General features: G+C 35.9%; 1 protein-coding gene and 1 long non-coding RNA gene across 26 annotated transcripts in view; one reads left to right on the top strand and one right to left on the bottom strand.

Moving 5' to 3' along the window:
- Window positions 1–19,196, top strand: part of LOC118143050 (uncharacterized) — a 50,098-nt gene extending 30,902 nt beyond the window's left edge. For all 5 annotated transcript variants that reach the window (XR_013535429.1, XR_013535433.1, XR_004727129.3 and 2 more), the window contains one exon: window positions 18,970–19,196. This is a non-coding gene — a long non-coding RNA (uncharacterized LOC118143050). The remainder of the gene's footprint in view (window positions 1–18,969) is intronic.
- The window catches only part of ZCCHC7 (zinc finger CCHC-type containing 7), a 264,591-nt gene that overhangs the window by 127,714 nt on the left and 116,229 nt on the right, over window positions 1–20,648 (bottom strand). The gene's annotated exons all lie outside the window — the stretch shown is intronic.

Below are 20,648 nucleotides of genomic sequence, written 5' to 3'. Positions count from 1 at the left end.
TGGAAAGTTGGCATCTTAATAACAATGTCTCTTCATCCAGTTAAAACGTATGCTCTTCCATCTGATCAACTCTCCTTTAATATCCCTTTGTTAATTTTTATAATATTTTTCACAGACTCTATATATTTCCTATTAAGTTTATTCTAAGGTTGTTTTGCTATTGAAAATGAATCTTTCATAGAACTTAGTACAACGCCTTATACAGAGCAAACACAACATGTTTGAGTAAATGAATAACTACTGGTTTCACATTTATATATTAGACAAGTTTCTATACCTTTAGTTCACAAAAAACAAATTTTAAAAATCTGCTAAGATCGTTTTTAGTACTCATATTTCATTTTCCTCCCATTCATTCCAATCAATGGAGCCCATCATTCTTTGACTGTTTCTTGAGTTTACTTTCTCTATTTCACTATTATTCACCTTAATCTAACTATTCACTATCATGCTCAATTCATAGAAACCATATTTCCATATTTTTAGAAACTGTGCACTCACAAACCGAGTGCACAATTCAAAATTGGGTTCCATGGTCTCTGGAATTCAATATTGACTATTCCTGCCTTAAAATGCTCTCCACGTTGTCTCTACGTATTATCCTTGCCTGCTTATATATTCTTTGCTATTAATATTTTCTGTATTTCCAGTGTTCTAAATTATCCTTAGCTATTGTTTATTCAAATATTTAGCCATGGTGATGTCACTTATAATAGCTGCCACATTATGCATCGTTTCCCTTTGAAAGGCCATTCTTCTTTCTCCTTTTCTATTCTTATTACTACCATCCTTAGGTCCTTAAATCTAGCATACTATAATCATTTTCTTATCCCATGCTTCCTCCCACTCTACCTGCATACCAGTGGTTTAATCACATTGTCATATTTCACTAGGCCTGCCCTAAAACTTTTAACAGCTTCTTAAGGCTTTGTGCAAAATTCTTCAAACTGTTCCTTAGGGCAGTAAGGGTGCCACTGATTTGCCTCTGCGGCTACACTGGTGGAACCTGGTAAGCACCATATTCAACCTGTCGATTAAGGCAACTGCATTTCTCTTTTAGACATGAAGGTTATTTAGCAACATTCTGCTTGAAGAGACAATTCTATTACTTGGGTGGGGAAAAAATTTTGGAAAAGTTCAAGAGGACAAAGAAATCCAACTTACCCAACTTGCATTTGGTCTTCATAAAACTGTCCCCAGAATTCCTTATTTTCAAGCTTTATCACTATATCTTTTAACCAATTTTGAACTTAAGTCAGACTTCTCATTGTTTTTCATATAAAACAATGTTTTACCTCCATACCTTCGCTCACTTCATTATCCCTGCCCACAATACCCTTCCCTCTACCTATATAAACTATACCTACACGAGTCTTCCTTATCCCTCAAGGCCCAGCAAAAATGCTAGCCCTACAAGAAACTTTTCATAACTCCAACAGCTCTCAGTAATTTCTCCCTCCTTCAAACTCTCATAGTACTATCTCTCAATCACTCACATTTGGCACTATCATGTGATGCCCTTCCATTTTATAACTGACCATCAATCTTAACAGTCTAATCAGAATATAAGCTCCCAGAAAACACATGATCACAATGTATATGCTACGTAGCTTCTGAAGCATTGAGCACAGTACTGAACAATAGCTAACAAGTCTCACTGATTACTCGTATGTATGTTCCATTACTTCCTTACTCAGAAAAATAACATGATTTACAAGTATCTTCCACATCAAACTCTATCATCTGGTAATCATCTCTTTCTTCTTTATTAATACCACGCCTCATTTTCACTGCTCCCATGGGCCCAATAATCTTCACCACCCATAATTTAATTTCCTTCTCTAAACCTTCCTCACCTGAGAAATGCCCTGACCTCCTTGATATCTATTCAAATTCGGCCTACCCTTCAGAGTCCAGTTCAAGTTACATTTCATCAAAAAATAAGATAAGAAAACCTAAACAGACTATTCCAGCCATGCTTATTTTCTCTGAACTCCTAATAAACTTACTTTTAGACTTCGGTGATTTAAACTTTTAGACTCACACGACTGAAAAAAATGTACCATATTATGTCTTAAAATGTCCTATACTCATTTCAGACGCATTAATTTTGCCTATCCAACTGGCTAGGGGCTATGAAACATTTCCTATATAATATTTATTTTTATATCCCTTAGGAAAAATAATAAGCACAAAATAATTCTTAGAAGAGTGCTAGGAACCAACATGGAGAAACCCCATCTATACTAAAAACACAGAATTAGCTCGGTGTGGTGGCCCATGCCTGTAATCCCAGCTACTATGGAGGCTGATGTAGAAGAATCACTTGAACCTGGGAGGTGGAGTGAGCAGAGATCGCACCACACAGTCCAGCCTGGGCAACGAGAGCAAAACTCCGTCTAAAAAAAAAAAAAATAAGAGTGCAAGGAAATAGAGGCTAGATGATTAAACATAGTTTCCTGAAGATTAATACTTAATACTGCATTAAAACAAAAAGAAATAACTATGAATTAGTGTGCAGTCTAAGAAGGAGAACTGCATATAGCAGAAGTTAAGCCATCTCAAGGATTTAATTTTCATGTATATGCGTAGTTAGTGAATACCTAGTGAAGTAGCTGGCAAACATTTTTGGTAAAGCGCTACATAAATATTTTGACCTCTGCATGTCATACAGTCTCTGTCACAACTACTGTGTGGCAGAATGGACAATATGTACATGAATAAGCATGGCTTTGTCCAAAGAAACATTCATTACAAAAAAAAATGGGTGTTGGGCCAGAGTTGGCCTATGGGGGCCATAGTTTGCCAGTTCCTGGCCTGTTCTGGAAATGGTTTTAAAACTTTTGTTTTCTGATTGTTTTTAGTTTTCATTTTTAAAGAACATTTTTCTCAATCAAACCTTAAACAGAACCCCATTCTTTTTTTTCTTTATTTTATTTTATTTGTTTGAGATGGAGTCTTGCTCCGTTGCCAGGCTGGATTACAGTGGCACGATCTCAAGTCACTGCAACCTCTGCCTCCCTGGTTAATATGAGAATCCCAGTCTCAAAAAAAAAAAAAATGTGTCGATCTAGTTAAGCAGTGAAGGAGTAAAAAAAGACTGTAGAGTTACAGAGTGGCCCACTAGACTCTTCCCTCTCTAATACCTACTTTTCCATCCCTAAAGCTCTGCAGGATACAATTTTTTTTATTTTTATTTTTTTGAGATGGAATCTCGCTCTTTCGCCCAGGCTGGAGTGCAGTGGCACGATCTCAGCTCACTGCAACTTCCATCTCCCAAGTTCAAGCGTTTCTCCTGCCTCAGCCTCCTAAGTAGCTCGGACTACAGGTGCACACCACCATGCCCAGCTAATTCTTGTATTTAGAGACGGAGTTTCATTATGTTGGCCAGGCTGGTCTTGAACTCCTAACCTCAAGTGATCCACCTGCCTCGGCCTCCCAAAGTGCTGAAGGATTACAGGCCTGAGCCACCATGCCCAGCCCAGGATACAATTTGAATGCATTTAAACCCCTAAGTTTTACAGGTAAGAAAACAGACACAGAGGGGGGAAATATTTATATACATCATGAAAACTAGAGCCAGTACTAAAATTAAAACCTAGATCTTCATTCCTGATTGTATGCCCTAACCATGAACCCAAAATAGTTAACTTGGGGAGTTACGAATAAAGTGGAAAGACAAAGCACTTTATTATGCTTTGTAACTTCTGATAAGGCCTTATTATTTAATTGTAGTTGGATTTGAGGATTTAAATCTAAAAAGATTTTTTTTTTTGCCCTTTCAAGAATCTTTATACTTAGATCCATCTATTACTTGACAATCAAAACAAAATTCCAGAACTGTGAGGGAGTTATAACAGTAAACAGCTTGTGATTCTTGTTATGAAACCATAATTAGGAATTTAATGGCCTTAAATTTGTCTCTTTTCCATATGATTTTCATAGGCTACTGCTAAATTATAATATCAGAGTCTGGCAAAAAGAACTAGATGATTAAGTCTAAAGAATTAATGACATGCTTTAAAATAAAATTTCCAAAGTACATATCAAAGGAATAACTACTGATAGGCCATAAGCAGAGAATTACCAAACAGAATATTAATTCAAGATCATCATTACTAAAGAGAAAACTGGCACATTAAAAAAAATGATTTATCTTCATACCCAGAGAGGAATTACCTGACTCTAAAATATAACCTTGACAATCCCTGACATTTTCTCTATGTTTTGTGTAAATGTCTTTAGAATAAATTCATCTTCACATATGAAAAAGTAGAAGACACTGTTGGAAATTTAAAATAAATAGCAATAATTGGGAAAAATTAGACAGGAACATGGATACTGTATTATTAACGCTCTAGAACATTTTAGTGTATATTATTCTAACAATAATTTCAAGGGGTTTATTTTAGCTGAAGGCTAATAACTATGTGGAAAACATGTACTGCATACATTCTAAGTATCCGTGTTAACTAAATTTGAGGGGAAAGGGGAGTTTTATAAGGTGCCAAAATACTATAGGTCTTACCTTTGTATTATAATGCTAAATAGTTCTTCCACTGATTGAAGAAGATTGCTTGAGTTCCTAAAAGTTTTTATAATTTTTAAATGACTCACATTGTCTAAAACAGAAAATTTCCAAAAATTATTGTGAAATAACACATAAGCTTATAGCACACATTGCTTTGCCACATTTAAAAATGAATTTAGTCGATATAAATGATAATTACTGAAATTTCTCTCATATGCATGAAACATTTTATTTCCACAGATATTGTTATTAAGAATTAGAAATAAGGTAATTATATAAGCAAATTACTTTAGTATTAAGAAAAATATTCATCTTTGTTTTCACTGAAGGATTCTAACTATAAACCATAACCTTCAGAATTCTCATCAGCTTTTTTCCTTAAGTCACTGTAAGACAGATACACCTGCAGCAAATCAAGAATAAAGGGAGCCTTGTAGAAGTATTATTGAAATTTTAAATAGTAAAAATATTAAGAAAACTGAGATCGAGGTTAAAGTGCACTTTATAATATTTTCCTACAGTTTTTAGTAAATATGAGTATCTGATTTCAAATTTAATAATTATTATTTTATTTGAAATTATCCTTAACTTACACAGTCGAAACTACTTAAACAAGAACATTTTAAGGCTTTCATAACAGTTAACATAAAATCAAAGGCTTACAATTAAAATTACTAAGACTTCTGTTTCTGGCTGTTCTAAGAAATGTCTTAACAGAAAATTTTATGTCAAAATTATGCCATGGGCAATGAGATAATATTCTCCCTATAAAATAAACATGTCTGTCTGTCTGTCTGTCTATTTTTTGGCGGCAGGCAGAGTTTCGCTCTTGTTGCCCAGGCTGGAGTGCAATGATGCGATCTCAGCTCCTTACAACCTCCACTTCCCAGGTTCAAGCAATTCTCCCGCCTCAGCCTCCCAAGTAGCTGGGATTACAGGCATGTGTTACCACACCTGGATAATTTTGTATTTTTGGTAGAGATGGGGTTTCATTCACCATGTTGGTCAGGCTGGTCTCAAACTCCTGACCTCAGGTGATCTGCCCATCTGGGCCTCCCAAAGTGCTGGGATTGCCACCGTGCCCAACCAAAATAAACATATGTTTTCTAACCATTTGGAGCAAATAAAATTGGAAAGGTATAAATAAAATAATATCTCACAATAATGAACTTTCTATCAGATGTGAGATTCCTTTCATATTCATGAACATTTTTCTGTGGCTCAGAAATATCCATATACAGGCAATTCATGTCCTTTGTAAAAGACAAGAATGAAAATTACAGAAAATGCTATATGACCTCGTTAGTAAAGAAGTAACAGTTCTATTACCTAGAGCAAAAGAAAGGAGTTTAGGATGTCAGGAAGCTTAAAGCCTCTATATGATCAAGTAATATTCTCTGAGTCACTACTTTGTTACTTGTGTGGGAGTGTAGCAAAAGGATTATTGCTAATCCTTTAACTGTGAATAATGATTTATTGAACAATTCCTACATAAATTCCAACTGTGACCACAAAATCAAACCCCCATAGGCCAAGATATTTTTCTCTTATATAACAAAATTTAAATGTTTAAAAATACAGACACACACAATTAAATCAGATTACAAACTGATTTATATGTGTGCAGTAAAGGCTTTACAGCTTTTATTTACAGCATTCATTTTTATTTTAATCTTAAACAAGTCTTCTAAGTATGGCCCTTCCACTTAGGTATTAATTAAGAGTGGAAACAAAATTTCAAAATACTTTTCAAATAGGTGAGATTCATTCACAGAAATAAAAAAGCAAGATATTAGAATGAGGTTAAGTGCATCTTTTGTCAGTAACGAATGTTGCTCCCACTGGCCTCATAAACAAGCTGCTCCTTTTTGAATAAAGCAGACCTTCAATTTAAATTTATGGAAAGACTAAAGCAGGAGAGCCTGCACTCACAATTTTAATAACCTATTAAGTTGCGACTTCAGATTCATTTTATAACCATGCTCCTCAGGGAGCTATGCTATCTGGATAAAGATAAAATTTTTTTCCTTTAAAGATAAATAGCATCATTAATCTGCAACATTTCTTTTCTATTATCTTTCGAAATGAGGAGTTATTTTGTTCTGATCTTGAGGTAATTAGCCTTCATTCACTAGCCTGAAAATGTCTGTGTTCTGAAAATTAAAAATGTGTCATTAAGTGGAATTTACCATAATGTCATTTATCTTTATATAGTTCATCAGTGACAGCAATGGGCCTGGGAATCCATCAGCTTTTACCAAGGAAGCATTAAAACAAATTGAAAAACAGAATAATCCCAGGCACTCTTTAACACAGTCAAAGCCATTTGGGTAATTAAATAGTGGTATTTAAAGTTTTAATTTAGATTTTTTCCCTCTGTTCATCAGTAGTCAAATGAGATGTTCATATTCATAACTGTTTGTAATAAAAGGTTTCATAAAGCAAGCAGAAAATCAATGCTATTAAAATTTAATGTAACATAGGGTGAGCTTTAATCTATAAAATAAAGTTTTTATTTTCCTACACCCTTATTGATAAGATTACATAAGAAATAGTTCTTCCTTCAACTGTCTAGGTTGCAATATTCATTTCATAAAAACTGATATTCAATACCCAAATAACAAAAAAAGTATACGACTTAAAATTCAACTTCATTATTACTAATGGTGGGGAAGAATAATATCTTTTCCGCCTTTGTTTTCACTAAACATACTCCTTCAACAATCATTGTAAAGAATTATAAGACACAATTATGAAAATAAACTCTGCTTCATAAAATAACATCAAAGAAAACAATAAAATAAGAATTAAATTAATGTAATAAATAATTCAACTAATAAGAATTAAAATAAGAATTTTGTGGTAAGGGAGCACAGAGGTATTGTTACCATATAACTAACTCTAGCCATATAGTGATGAGAAACAATACGTGACAGAAACATAGCTCAAAAATTATACTGTTAGTTAAGATATTAAAAATACCCTTTATAGACTTCTAAAAGACACAACATAATGAAAGCAGCTGAAAAAGCTAAACTGTCATAAAAATGTTTCTTAAGAATAATAGCTTCAAGGCACAGATTCATTCAACATAATAAAAACATCCACTATTTCCCTTTCTATTTATCTAGAAAAATAGCATCTAGGATAATGTTTCCTTAACATAAGAATAATCCAACAACAAAAACTTAACACAGCATGGCTCAGTACTAGTAATTCATATTCTGAATTTATATAGTATACTCAAATGTGCTGATAAGTGTTTCAGTATGATTTTATGTTAAACTACTGGATAATTTAAGTTTAAAGCTTTGCCACATAGATATGCAGATTAAGGTTTCAGATGTCTTTTGGGGAACAATCAGAGGAATAAGTGACTCTTTGTAAACTATCTAAAATAGGAAATAATTGTCTTGTCTGATGAATTCACACACATACACACACACACACACACACACACACACACACACACATAACTGAGCAAATCTCATACCAAATATTGGTTAAGGACCTAAAAACTTATGAAAAGCTATATATCCTCTCCAATTCCCAATTAGCTTTTCAATGTTGTTGATTTACTCCACACTGAGTCAGGGAAATGGAAATCTGCAGACAATGTTATTAAGTAAGTATATGATTTCATCATCTATTTCTTTAAAACAATGTGCAAGAAAATAAATCAAAACTTTTTATAACCAAAAAAACTTTAGAAGTGATCAATTTTACAAGAAGGAAAAGAAAAGAGCTCTCAGGAGGTGAAAATTTGGCATATTTGTATGCGTCAACAACAGCACAACTAGGATAGAATCCATGTATCCAAGCCATTCTTATACCATCTGCCTTGCAGATCAATGAATCTAAAATATTTACTCAGTATTTATTCATTTGCTCAGTATGAATCATCAGATAAACAGACATTACCAACAGTAAAAGGTACATTCTGAATTTGACACTTTGTTAAGTTTTCATACAGCATTAGGATCCTTACATCAATAAAGCAATTAACGATTGTTTTGCTGCTGCCTAAAATGATCTGCTTTTGAAATTTTAACTAATATTTCTTAAAATAACATAGATACCAATATAATTTCTAAGTCTTTCTTTTTACATCCTGTGGAACTGCAGGTTTTCTGTTATATTGTCATTTTAGCTAAAAACATTTGCTTGCCTCTTTTAAACAAGAAAAAAAACACTGTCAAGGTTAGGTTGAACACTAATTACATTATCTTCAAAGCTGTGTGGAGAAAGGACCTGTTGGTCAAATACAAATTCCAGAAAAAATTGCTCAAATAAATAATTTGTGGTTATCCTTATTAATCCTTCTTGGTACTAAACATTACTAAACCAATTTTATTGGTAGATAAAAATTCAGCAGAAAAGTATATACGTATTTGCAATATTGTTTAAAGTGGTTTTAAATAACAGAAAATGGCTGAATATCTAAGCCAACAGTTCAGTGAATTCCAAAACATCCACTCTGTCTATTCTATAGACTATAATTACAGCTATTAAAAAGTCAAGCCCTCTATCAATTAGCCAGGTAAAGTTATACAGCAAAAGTGAAGAAAGTATGTCTCAGAGAATTCTGTGAAAAACAATGCCCCCAAAACTACTGTTTATGTGTTCTTTGGATGAGCATGGAGAATAGCGTAGAAGGATTCAGAAGGCATCTACACTGATATTGTTGATGCACAGGTAGAAAAGCTGTTAACACTGTGTTTATGGATCAAGGAAGCAAGGAGAAGAAGAAAAGTATTAACATTTTCTTAATTAATCCTGAGGGGGAAGCAATTCATCGAACAAGATGATCGATCTGTTAGATGGGGACTCTGAAGTAAGGCTGGGCTACCTTAAGCTGGTATCAGAAGCTTAGAGTTCCACTGCTGCCAGAATTGTTTACTCAGATCTAATTTTCAGTTCATCCCAATGATTCCGATAGACAAAGAAAAAAAAAAAGAAAAGAAAAAAGGAGGGGAGGGGAGGGAGAAAGAGAGAGAGAGAGAGAGAGAGAGAGAAAGAGAAAGAGAGAGAGAAAGAAAGAAAGAGAGAGAAAAGAGAGAGAGAAAGCAAAAAAAAAAAGAAAGAAATTTTTTTAAAGATCTGCTCTTTTCTAAAGTAGAAAAAGTCTTTATTTTGTAGCTCCACAAAATCTTTTTAAGGAACATTAGGATGATGGCTGACTCAATCAGTATGTCTGTACAAAAAAATTAAAATATTTCTAAGTAAAGTATTTTTTTAGGTAACGTAAAAGATTGGTTCAGGGTTTCTCAGTCTTTGTATTGCTGACATTTTGGGCCAGAAAGTTATTTATTTAGCAACAAGATGTTTAGCGACAACTCTGACCTTGACCCACTGAATGCCACTAGTGCCTTCCCCACCTCCCCAACTGCCACCAAACATTTGGTAATGTCTCCAGACATTACCAAAATGACCCTGGGGGGCAAAATCATCTCCAGTGATTTAGTCACAGGTTTTCTAAGTAAAATGATTGAATGTTTTACACTAGCAAAAGTCCTTTACAGACTGCTAAGCAACATTTCCATATTAACATTCTACAGTGAAAAATGTTAAATATAACACAATATCACATCATTAACATCCTATTACTAAGACATGAAAACTGAAGCTTTAAAAGTATCCAGAAATGAGAACTGTCATTACAAATTATACTTCTTATCTGCATTATAAATTTAAAAAAATCTCTAGTGTGAAGCAAAGCATCATTAGAGAACTCAGTGTTTGATGATAAAGATGGAAGAAAAATAATATGTATAATGTAATCTTTCTTGGCTGCATATACAGCTTATATTATTAAAAAACAAAAACAAAACCTCAAAACAAACAAAACAAGGATGGAGTGCAATGGCATGATCTTGGCCTACTGCATATTCTGCCTCCTAGGCTCAAATGATTCTCCTGCCTCAGCCTACTGAGTAGCTGGGATTACAGGTTCCCGCCACCATGCCCAGCTAATTTCTGTATTTTTAATAGAGATGGCATTTCACCATGATGGCCAGGCTGGTGTCACACTCTTGACCTTGTGACCTGCTCACCTTGGCCCCGCAAAGTGCTGGGATTACAGGCTTGAGCCACCACACCCAGCCTGAAATATTTTTGAATATCACCGAATGGGCTAAATAGCAGATTGGATACGACAGAAGGAAAAGTTAGTAGGCATGAACATAGATCGGTAGAAATTATCCAATCTGACAAACAGAAAATCTATTTTTTTTTAAACAGAGCATCATAAACTGCAGAACACAGCAACAGATTACCACATGTATTATGGGAATACAAGAATGGGAGCAAAAAATGAAGAAAAAAGTTTTAGTCTCGAACACAAGGCAAAAAAAAAAGTTTGGAGAAATAATGAATAAAAATTTGACCTCCAACCAGGATAAATACAAAAAATATACACCTAGGCACATCACTGTCAAACTACTAGAAAGTTGAAATACAGAAATAATCTTGAAAGAAGGCAGAGAAAAATTATACATTAACATACAGAAAACAAAATAAATTCCTACTGATATCATAAAACATATTAAATGCCAGAACACAGCAGAAATACACATTGCAAGTGCTAAAAAAAAAAAAAGAAGCTTTCAATGAGATTATATGCTCCAAATATATCATTTAAGAATGAAAGCAAAATTACACTTCCAGTTATGATGGAATAACAAGGGTCACATACACTTCAACTCTAAGCAATAAGGAAACACAACTGTATTCATTCATTCATTCATTCACAGATAGAATCTGGCTTTGTCGCCCAGGCTCAAGTACAGTGGTAAGATCATAGCTCACTGTAGCCTCAAACTCCTGGGCTCAAGTGATCCAACCCCCTCAGTATCTCCAGTAGCTGGAACTACGGTCACATACCACCATGACCAACTATTTTTTTTTTTTAATTTGTGGAGAGCCAGAGTCTACTATGTTGCCCAGTCTGGTATCAAACTCCTAACCTCAAGAGATCCCCCTGCCTCGGCTTGAAACACTATTAGACACAGATCAGACATGGCAAAATAGTGATCCTGGAAAGAAAGGAAATAGATAAGTTGAATCTTATAATAGTCCAAGTATATCACATTGAGAAGGTTTCCTAGCCACCCTGTAAAGGAGCAGGTAGTCAAACCAGACCCCATCTATCTAATCGAGTGTCAAGGACAGATCACAGAATGTACACAGGTCAAAGTGGCTGGAGTTTCCAGGGAAAAGTACCAGAGAAACTGGCCACCGAGAAAGTGAGGCCCAACTTGGAGGCTCACACCTGTAACAGCGAACTTTAGGAAGCTTAGACAAGTGGATCTCTCGAGCACAGGAGCTCAAGACCAGCCCGGGCAACATGGGCAAAACCCAGCTCTACAAAAGATGCAAAACTTAGCTGGATATGGTGGTCTGTACTTGTAGTCCCCACTACTCGGGAGGCTGAGGTGGGAGGATTGCTTGAGTCCAGCAGGTTGCACTGAGCCAAGATCATGCCGCTACACTCCAGGCTGGGCAACAGAGGGAGATTCTGCCAAAACGAAGAGGGAAAGGAGAAGGAGGAAAGGGGGAGGAACAAAGGAGAAGGAGGAAAGGGGGAGGAACAAAGGAGAAGGAGGAAAGGAGGGGGAGCAGGGGAGAGGAGGAGGGGAGGGGAGAAAGAGAAGAGGAGGAGAGGGAGGGGAAGCAGGGGGAAAAGAGGGGAGATGAAGGGTTGGGGGGAGGAAGCTGAAGATGGGTTTCATCAAGTTTCTGGCTAAGGACTACTCTCTTGTGTGGGGATGGAAGGAACTACGTGAAATCAGGGAAAGAACCCTCCCTCCATGCTTTCTACACAAAACCCAGTTTTTAGACACATATCTGTTAAAAAAATAAAAGGACTTAAAAATGGCAGAAAAGATAGCAAGAGTGGCTGCCTATATTAATATCAGAAAAAGCAGATTCTAGAACAAAGGACATTGTCAGAAATAAAGAGAGACATTTAATAATGAAAAGGGGGACAATTCACCAAAATATCCTAATAATCCTAAGAATAGGGCTTCAAATTAGGGACTGACAAAACGGAAAGAAAAAAAAAAACTCCAACAAACCAACAATTGTACAAATGCATGATTTCAACTTTCCTCTCCAAATAAAAATGTAGAGCTTACAGAGTACCCATCAACAGAGCAAAGATGACATAAACCATGACACACCTGTGAAATACACAGCTGTGAAATACTGTGCAGTCACTTTAAAGTGTATTAAAGTATACTAGTCGTCTTTCAGCTCGAACAGTCATCTAGTAAGAGAGGCACCTGATAGTTTCCCAGGCCTTTTAGAAAAGAGTTGTTTTTTTGGCCACATATGTAGGAAGCTACAAGAAACATGATATTGTAGACATAAAGGGAATGGGAACTGTTCAAAAAGGAATGCCTCACAAATGTTACCATGGCAAACCTGAAAGAGTCTACAATGTTATCCTACATGCTGTTGGTATTGTAAACAAACAAGTTAAGGGCAAGATTCTTGCCAAGAGAATTAACATGTATACTGTGCAGGTGCTAAAGCACACAGACAATGGGACTAAACTTATCCTGTTACCACGAACCCACTCCCACAATAACTACATTAATCCATTCATGAGGGCAGAGCTCTCATGACCTAAACATATCTTAAAGGTCCCACCTCCCAACACCTCCATATTGGGGATCAAATTTCTAACACATGACCTTTAGAGGACACATTCAAACCATAGCAAATATGTTAAAATGTTTGCTCATGGTCAAACAACAAAATCCAAAGTCAGTCTAACTGAAAAGCCAATGCTCAGTTCAGAAAATTGTTTCCTCTTAGAAAAAAACTACTTTAAAATTCACATGGAACAATAAAAGAGCCCACATAACCAAGACAATCTAGGCAAAAAGAATAAAGCTGGAGACATCATGCTGCCTAACTTCAAACTATACTACAAGGCTACAGTAACCAAAACAGCATGGTACTGGTATCAAAACAGACATATAGATCAGTGGAACAGAATAGTGACCTCAGAATAAGACCACACATCTAAAACCATCTGATCTTTGACACATCTGACAAAAACAAACAATAGGGAAAGGATTCTCTATTTAATAAATGGTGCTGGGAAAACTGGCTAGCAATGTGCAAAAAACTGAAATTAGACCCCTTCTTTACACCTTATACAAAAATTAACTCAAGATGGATTAAAGACTTAAACGTAAAACCCCAAACCATAAAAACCCTCGAAGAAAACCTAGGTGATACCATTCGAGACATAGGGATGGGCAAAGATTTAATGATGAAATCACCAAAAGCAAGTGCAACAAAAGCTAGAATTGACAAATGGCAACTAATTAAATTAAAGAGCTTCTGCACAGCAAAAGAAACTATCATCAGAGTGAAGAGGCAACCTACAGAATGGATAAAGCTTTTGCAATCTAAAGTTCTAATATCCAGAATTTACAAGTAACTTAAACAAATTTACAAGAAAAAAACAAACAACCGTATCAAAAAGTGTGCAAAGTATATGAACAGACACTTCTCAAAGGAAGACATTTATGTGTCCAACAAACATGAAAATAAGCTCAACATCACCGATCATTAGAGAAATGCAAATCAAAATCACAATGGAGTACCATCTCACCCTAGTCAGAATGGTGATTATTAAAAAGTCAAGAAACAACAAATGTTGGCAAAGCTGGGAAGAAATAGGAATGCTTTTATATTGCTAGTGGGAGTATAAATTAGTTCAACCATTGTGGAACGCAGTATGGCAATTACTCAAATATCTAGAACCAGAAATACCATCTGACTCGGCAATTCCATTACTGAATATATATCCAAAGGAATGTAAATCATTCTATTATAAACATACATGCACACGTATGTTTACTGCGGCACTATTCACAATAGCAAAGACATGGAACCAACCCAAATGTCCATTAATGATAGACTGGATAAAGAAAATGTGGTACATATACACCATGGAATACTATGCAGCCACAAAACGGAATGAGATTATTTCCTCTGCAGGGACATGGATCAAGCTGGAAGCCATCATCTTCAGGAAACTAACACAAGAGCATCGAAAACCAAACACCACATGTTCTCACTTGTAAGTGGGAGTTGAACAATGAGAACACATGGACACAGGGAGGGGAACACCACACACACTGGGGCCTGTTAGTGGGGGGTCAAGGGGAAGGAGAACATCAGGACAAATAGCTAATGCATGTGGGGCTTAAAACCTAGGTGATGGGTTGGTGGGTGCAGGAAACCACCATGGCGCACATATACCTATGTAACAAACCTGCACATCCTGTACATACATCCTGGTACTTAAAGTAAAAAAATAAAAATAAATTTAAAAAGAAAAATAAATTCTCTCAAAAGAAATTAGTGAGCACCTGGATTACTTCATTTAAACAAACCAAAATGCCTTTGAAAAAATTATTATTAGCTCTATTTTACAAATGAGGAGATCTGTAAAATTCAGCAGGGTTATATAGCTTGTCCAATGTCACAGAAACCCAAGCAGGTATGGGACTAGACCTGGGTCCATTTGACTCAAAATCTCATGATTTGTTCAAGATACCACCCTATATTGCCTAGTTGCCCCCTGCAGTTTCTGTGGGTTTAACAAAAGCAAGGGCTATACAAAGAACTGTTTTGTTTCCTTTATAAAACATTGGCTAAAAGAATTACTGATAACTTACATTACTCAGCATTTTGCTCATAAGATTCCGGAAGCCAAATTTTCTATGAGATTCCAGTGCCAAAAGAAGTTACTTTCCTCAAAAGAAAACTCAACCATTTGTTCACTTGTGCTAAAAAGTGTGATGGAGACAAACATGGATCCATATGGCCCCTACTCTAAAGTAGTTGTAAGGGCCAGACGTGATGGGCTCACGTCTGTAATCCCAGCACTGTGGAAGGCCAAAGCAGGAGGATCACTTGAGTCCAGGAGTTCAAGATCAGCCTGGGCAACATAGTGAAACCCCATCTCTACAAAAAATTTAAATATTAGCTGGGCATGGTGGCTCACAACTTAGCCTTATCTACTGGGAGACTGAGGCAGGAGGATGACTTGAGCCCATGAGGTGGAAGTTATGGTAAGCTGTGATCGTGCCATTGTGCTCCAACCTGAGCAACAGAGCAAGACCCCTCCTCTAAAAACAAACAACAAATTTTACAGACATAATACAATGTATATTTAAATAACCATGACTTAAGGTTAAAAAGTAATGTGCTTCTCTTTAAATAATTAAACAATTAAAACAACTCATTAGATTTCCCCTTGCTTTAACTGCCAAAGATAAGAGTTAAATTTAATATCTAAGTGCAATAATCATTGCACTTTAGGTTCCTAGGGAGGTAACTTTACTTGATTGTTTACTCTTTGACTTTATCTTCAGCTGTCCTGTTGTACATGCATGTTATCCCAATATATCTCAAATCTTTTTGTGGAAGCAGACAAGGTACATAATAGAAACAGGCAAATAAAAAGGTTTGGATTAATAATACAAAATGAATACAAATAATGTAAATTTTGTATTGCATGCTGTGCTATCTTTATCTTTATGCATTATATCAGAGACATTCTGAGTTGCTTAGATGATCAAATGCGGCAGTATGCTAAATGTACTCTAAAAACTGGGATTCAAGAAACACTTGTGAATAGAAGCCCTGTTTCTATTCTCTATTTTCCACAGACATTATACAAGCTCTTAAAACCTACATTGGATTTATATTTAGGATGTTTAAGTTGGGAAAATAGGGTATAGCTGGGTAAATGGTGTTTTCAAAAGCTAGTGCAATGCAGACAGTGTGAGTTTTGTATAGCTTCTTTGTTTCTATAGCTTTGGGGGGAGGTGGTAAAGAGCACTAGATTAACAAAAGTGGTGGCTTAGAAGCCCTACCATTACTCTGCCCTTTTCACATCCTGTGCATGGTAATTTGCTAGTGCCTCTGCAATGATATCTGCCACATCTTTAAATGTCCTATGATGCATGTCATTGGGCCCTGCTGATTTAAACACATTCACTTCTTAAAGTAACTCTGGACAACTGGATTCTCCAGTCAGATTTTGCTTCCTTCCCACCCATTCAGATTTTCTAGACAAAAAGTTATCTTGTATTTTTGATGAATATAAATAAAACAGCACAAAAAGCCTTTTAAATAAATATATCGTTACCCTTCTCCTTAAGAAAGCTCTAATGTTTTTGTTTTCTAATATTTGCAATAAAACAGCTCATTAGCTGTATAAGGAGGATCTGTTCTCCAGATATAGAAAACTAGAATATTATACTGACAATAAAAGAAGAAAAGAAGGAGAAGGTGGAAGGGCACAGATACATACTACTTTTTGTTTCTTTCTCTCTTTGATACAAAAACAATATGGTGTTAAAAAGACAATGGATAGAACTGGCCTTTTCAAATCACTAACAAGCTGTTAAGACCTGAACAAGTAAATCTCCATGGATCATTTTTTGACCTATAAAATAAAGAAATTAAACTAGATTCTCACTAATAGCCTCTTCATTTAAAAAATTCATGACTTCAAAACAAAAGTTACAAGAGAATGCAATGATACCCTTGTCTCCCATAGCCCCTGCTGCACATGAGAGCTTCTACCCATTAGTGCTCTCCTCTACTGTCCTTCCCTCACACTTAAAAGTAAAATTTATATTCACAATCTTACTAAGATTAATTCACACAAAATGTGATGAAGACTTAATGCAAAAGTCTTAATACAAAAATGAGGCCTGAATACAGCCAGGAGTTTTATCTTTCATTTTTGCATTTGTTTTTACTTTTTTAATGATACACAGTGAAGAATGAAAAAAGGAAGAGAGCTGAAAGATAATTAAAGGAAGTGAATATGGAGAAGAAAGCAGAAAAATATAACAGAGAGGAAATTAGAAAAACAAAATGACAGAAAAAACACAAAGGATTAAGAATAGGAAGTAAGAATAAAAGAATGTGTAACCCAATCAAGAGAGAGAATATAAAGCATTTATAATAATGGTGGGGCACAAATGGGAAGGCAGAAATGGGAGCACAGTGAGTTAAGAAAAAGAAACAGTAGGGCTCAGCACAGTGACTCACGCCTGTAATCCGAGCACTTTGGGAGGCCAAGGCAGACGAATTGCCTGAGGTCAGGAGTTCAAGACCAACCTGACCAACATGGTGAAACCCCATCTGTACTAAAAATACAAAAAATTGGCCGGGCGCGGTGGCTCAAGCCTGTAATCCCAGTACTTTGGGAGGCCGAGGCGGGTGGATCATGAGGTCAACAGATCAAGACCATCCTGGTCAACATGGTGAAACCCCGTCTCTACAAAAGATACAAAAAATTAGCTGGGCATGGTGGCGCGTGCCTGTAATCCCAGCTACTCGGGAGGCTGAGGCAGGAGAATTGCCTGAACCCAGTAGGCGGAAGTTGCGGTGAGCCGAGATCGCCATTGCACTCCAGCCTGGGTAACAAGAGCGAAACTCCGTCTCAAAAAAAAAAATACAAAAAATTATATGGGCATGGTGGCAGGCGCCTGTAATCCCAGCTACTTGGGAGGCTGAGGCAGAAGAATCGTCCGAACCCAGGAAGCGGAGGTTAGAGTGAGCCAAGATCGCGACATTGCACTCCAGCCTAGGCAACAAGAGTGAAACTCCGTCTCAAAAAAAAAAAAAGGAATGAAAAGAGAAGAGAAAGAAATAAAAGAAACATTAGAAACCAAGAATGACAGAAGAGCAAAGACAAGAATTCCAGAAATCAGAGCAAGCTAGGCTACAAACTAGCAGTTTGTGTCTTTTTCTTTTGCTGTTTGTTCTTTTAAACAAGAAAACAAAGTGGCGAGATAACATGATGAAAAATAGTATCATCTGTAGCATGTTTTCATTAGTCATTTAAAGTGCTAGGCAAACAGAACCCAAAGAAGAGAATACAGGTGGTGAGGGTGTGGCAAATGTGACAGAAAAAGGAAGCAAAAGAAAATGAGCTCCGTGGGTAGATTAAGAGATACAGGTGGTAGATAGTTTGTTTCAGACTACTTTATATACATTGGGCAAAAGAATTTCAAAGAGCAAGGAAAATATGACAAACATACCAAAGGTCAATCATCAATTAATTCAATGCAAAAAACTTACTGAACATGTCTTTGCTGCCTCCTCCTCCACTCTACCACCTATCCTATCTAACCAAGCCCAGGTTTTACTCAGTTCTCTCTTACTCAACTTTCAAATGTATCTCCTCCTCCACCTCTTTCCTAAGATACTGTAGTAGACACTGCGGGGTATATACAAGTTTGAGGGAGCAAGCTCTATCATTAAGACCTCCCAATTGAACAGATGAGGCAAACACAATATTATAAAATATTCCTTCCATAAGTATGCCAACTGAATTCTTTCTCTTTTGTCACCAAACACTTACCACTTTGTATTATCTTAATTCCTCATAGACTCTAGATCTTGGAAATGAGGAAGACTAAAATGGACAGACATGGGAGCACTCCACGGCAAAAGAGAGCATAAAGTGGATTCCGAGGAAGGGATATTAGCAAGTTGTTCTGTGACAAAGAGAAGATGTGATCAGCTGTACAAATGAAGACAGAGACCACTAAGCTGATACACTAAGTTTGATATAAAATGTAATTACCATTAAAACTTCTTTTGAGGCATGATCAAATCTTTAGTTTACAAAGATTACTCTGGTTATAGCATTCTGGGAGAAAATAAAATGATTCAGTCTGAGAAAGACTCCACAGAACAAGTGATATTTTAGCTAGGTCTCATAGGATGAATAGAAGTTTTTTTGAGGAAGGGCTCTACAGAATGATAAAATAAAATGAAAAAAGGTACAAAAACGTTAACAGGGCACCACAGATTCTGGGACAAGTAAGAGGGCGAGAGTGACTGGATAACAGGTTATTTAGAGGAAAGAGATCTCAGATTGGAATGGCAGGCTTAGGCTTTTTTTTAAGAGGAACACTACAGTTTCCCATTTGATTATAAATTTTATCATTTTATAAGATTGGAACTCCCCCTTATTCCTTATAGAGTCATAACATCAAGTGGTGGGTGATTCAACAATTATTCATGATGGCAGTGCCAACATCCTTGCTCATATATTAAATGAGACACTGCTTTAGGCAGATAAAGTATCCACAATTTCACATCATAACATATGGCCAGATAGACAACCATTTATAGTTGTCACTTGCCCAGATCTTACAGATTTCAGGAACTTTTTCTAAACAAAACATCAAATCCAGAATAGTGCAATTGCTGTTTTGACTTTTGAAACAGAGAGAACTACTCCATAAAAAATAAAAGCCAGAATATTCATTTACAAAATGGATGATTGTTCTACATTCTTATATTAGATCAAATAACTGAATTTTTCTGGGTACTGCACACTTAAGGACAAATCTACATCTCTGAAATCATAACACTGAGACTGGCATTTTCATTCCCCCCACACACACAAAAAAGGTTCACTGTGCCTTTCTTTTCGGACTGCACCCCATCACTCATCACAAGCAAGCATCAAGTGCTTTATATAACAACATTTTCAATAAATGTGAAGTCATTTCTTATACTTTGTTATAACTTTCTGTGTCTTTGACATATTCAAGAAGTGAAACTCATGCATAGCATGTTTATATTATTCCCTCCTTAGCAAAAGCTCACAGACAATGTCAGGTCTGAAGAGATAAGAGCTGCTTCCAGGACATGAATTCTCATGAGGATTAGGCAACCACCATCTGGGGCTCCAGAGTTTATCTGTAGCAGCTGCCTTCAAAGTATCATACTAGAGGTTGGGGGCATGGGGGAAGTCTAATTCTAAAGTGTTTAACAAGTTCCTCTACCTTGGCTTTGATTATCATTCTGGATTGTTTTTCTGACTTATAAAAATAAAACATAGTGACTTTTTCTTCATAACACACAAGTAATTTAAAAGAGCACTAGGTATTCAAATGATAAACTCAACATGCACTCAAATGTTTAACATATAAATTTTAATCATTTCAATAATTATTAAAATACCATCCAATACCTAATGTTGTCATTAATACAAGCTTTATCCTTCACACACAAAAATATATCTCCCAAGTTTTAAAATTTCTACTTAGAAGAC

This window comes from Callithrix jacchus, chromosome 1, assembly GCF_049354715.1.
Source record: "Callithrix jacchus isolate 240 chromosome 1, calJac240_pri, whole genome shotgun sequence".
NCBI lineage: Eukaryota > Metazoa > Chordata > Mammalia > Primates > Cebidae > Callithrix > Callithrix jacchus.
Note: the sequence above shows the minus strand (reverse complement) of the source record. Positions and strands in the feature narration are given on the sequence as shown.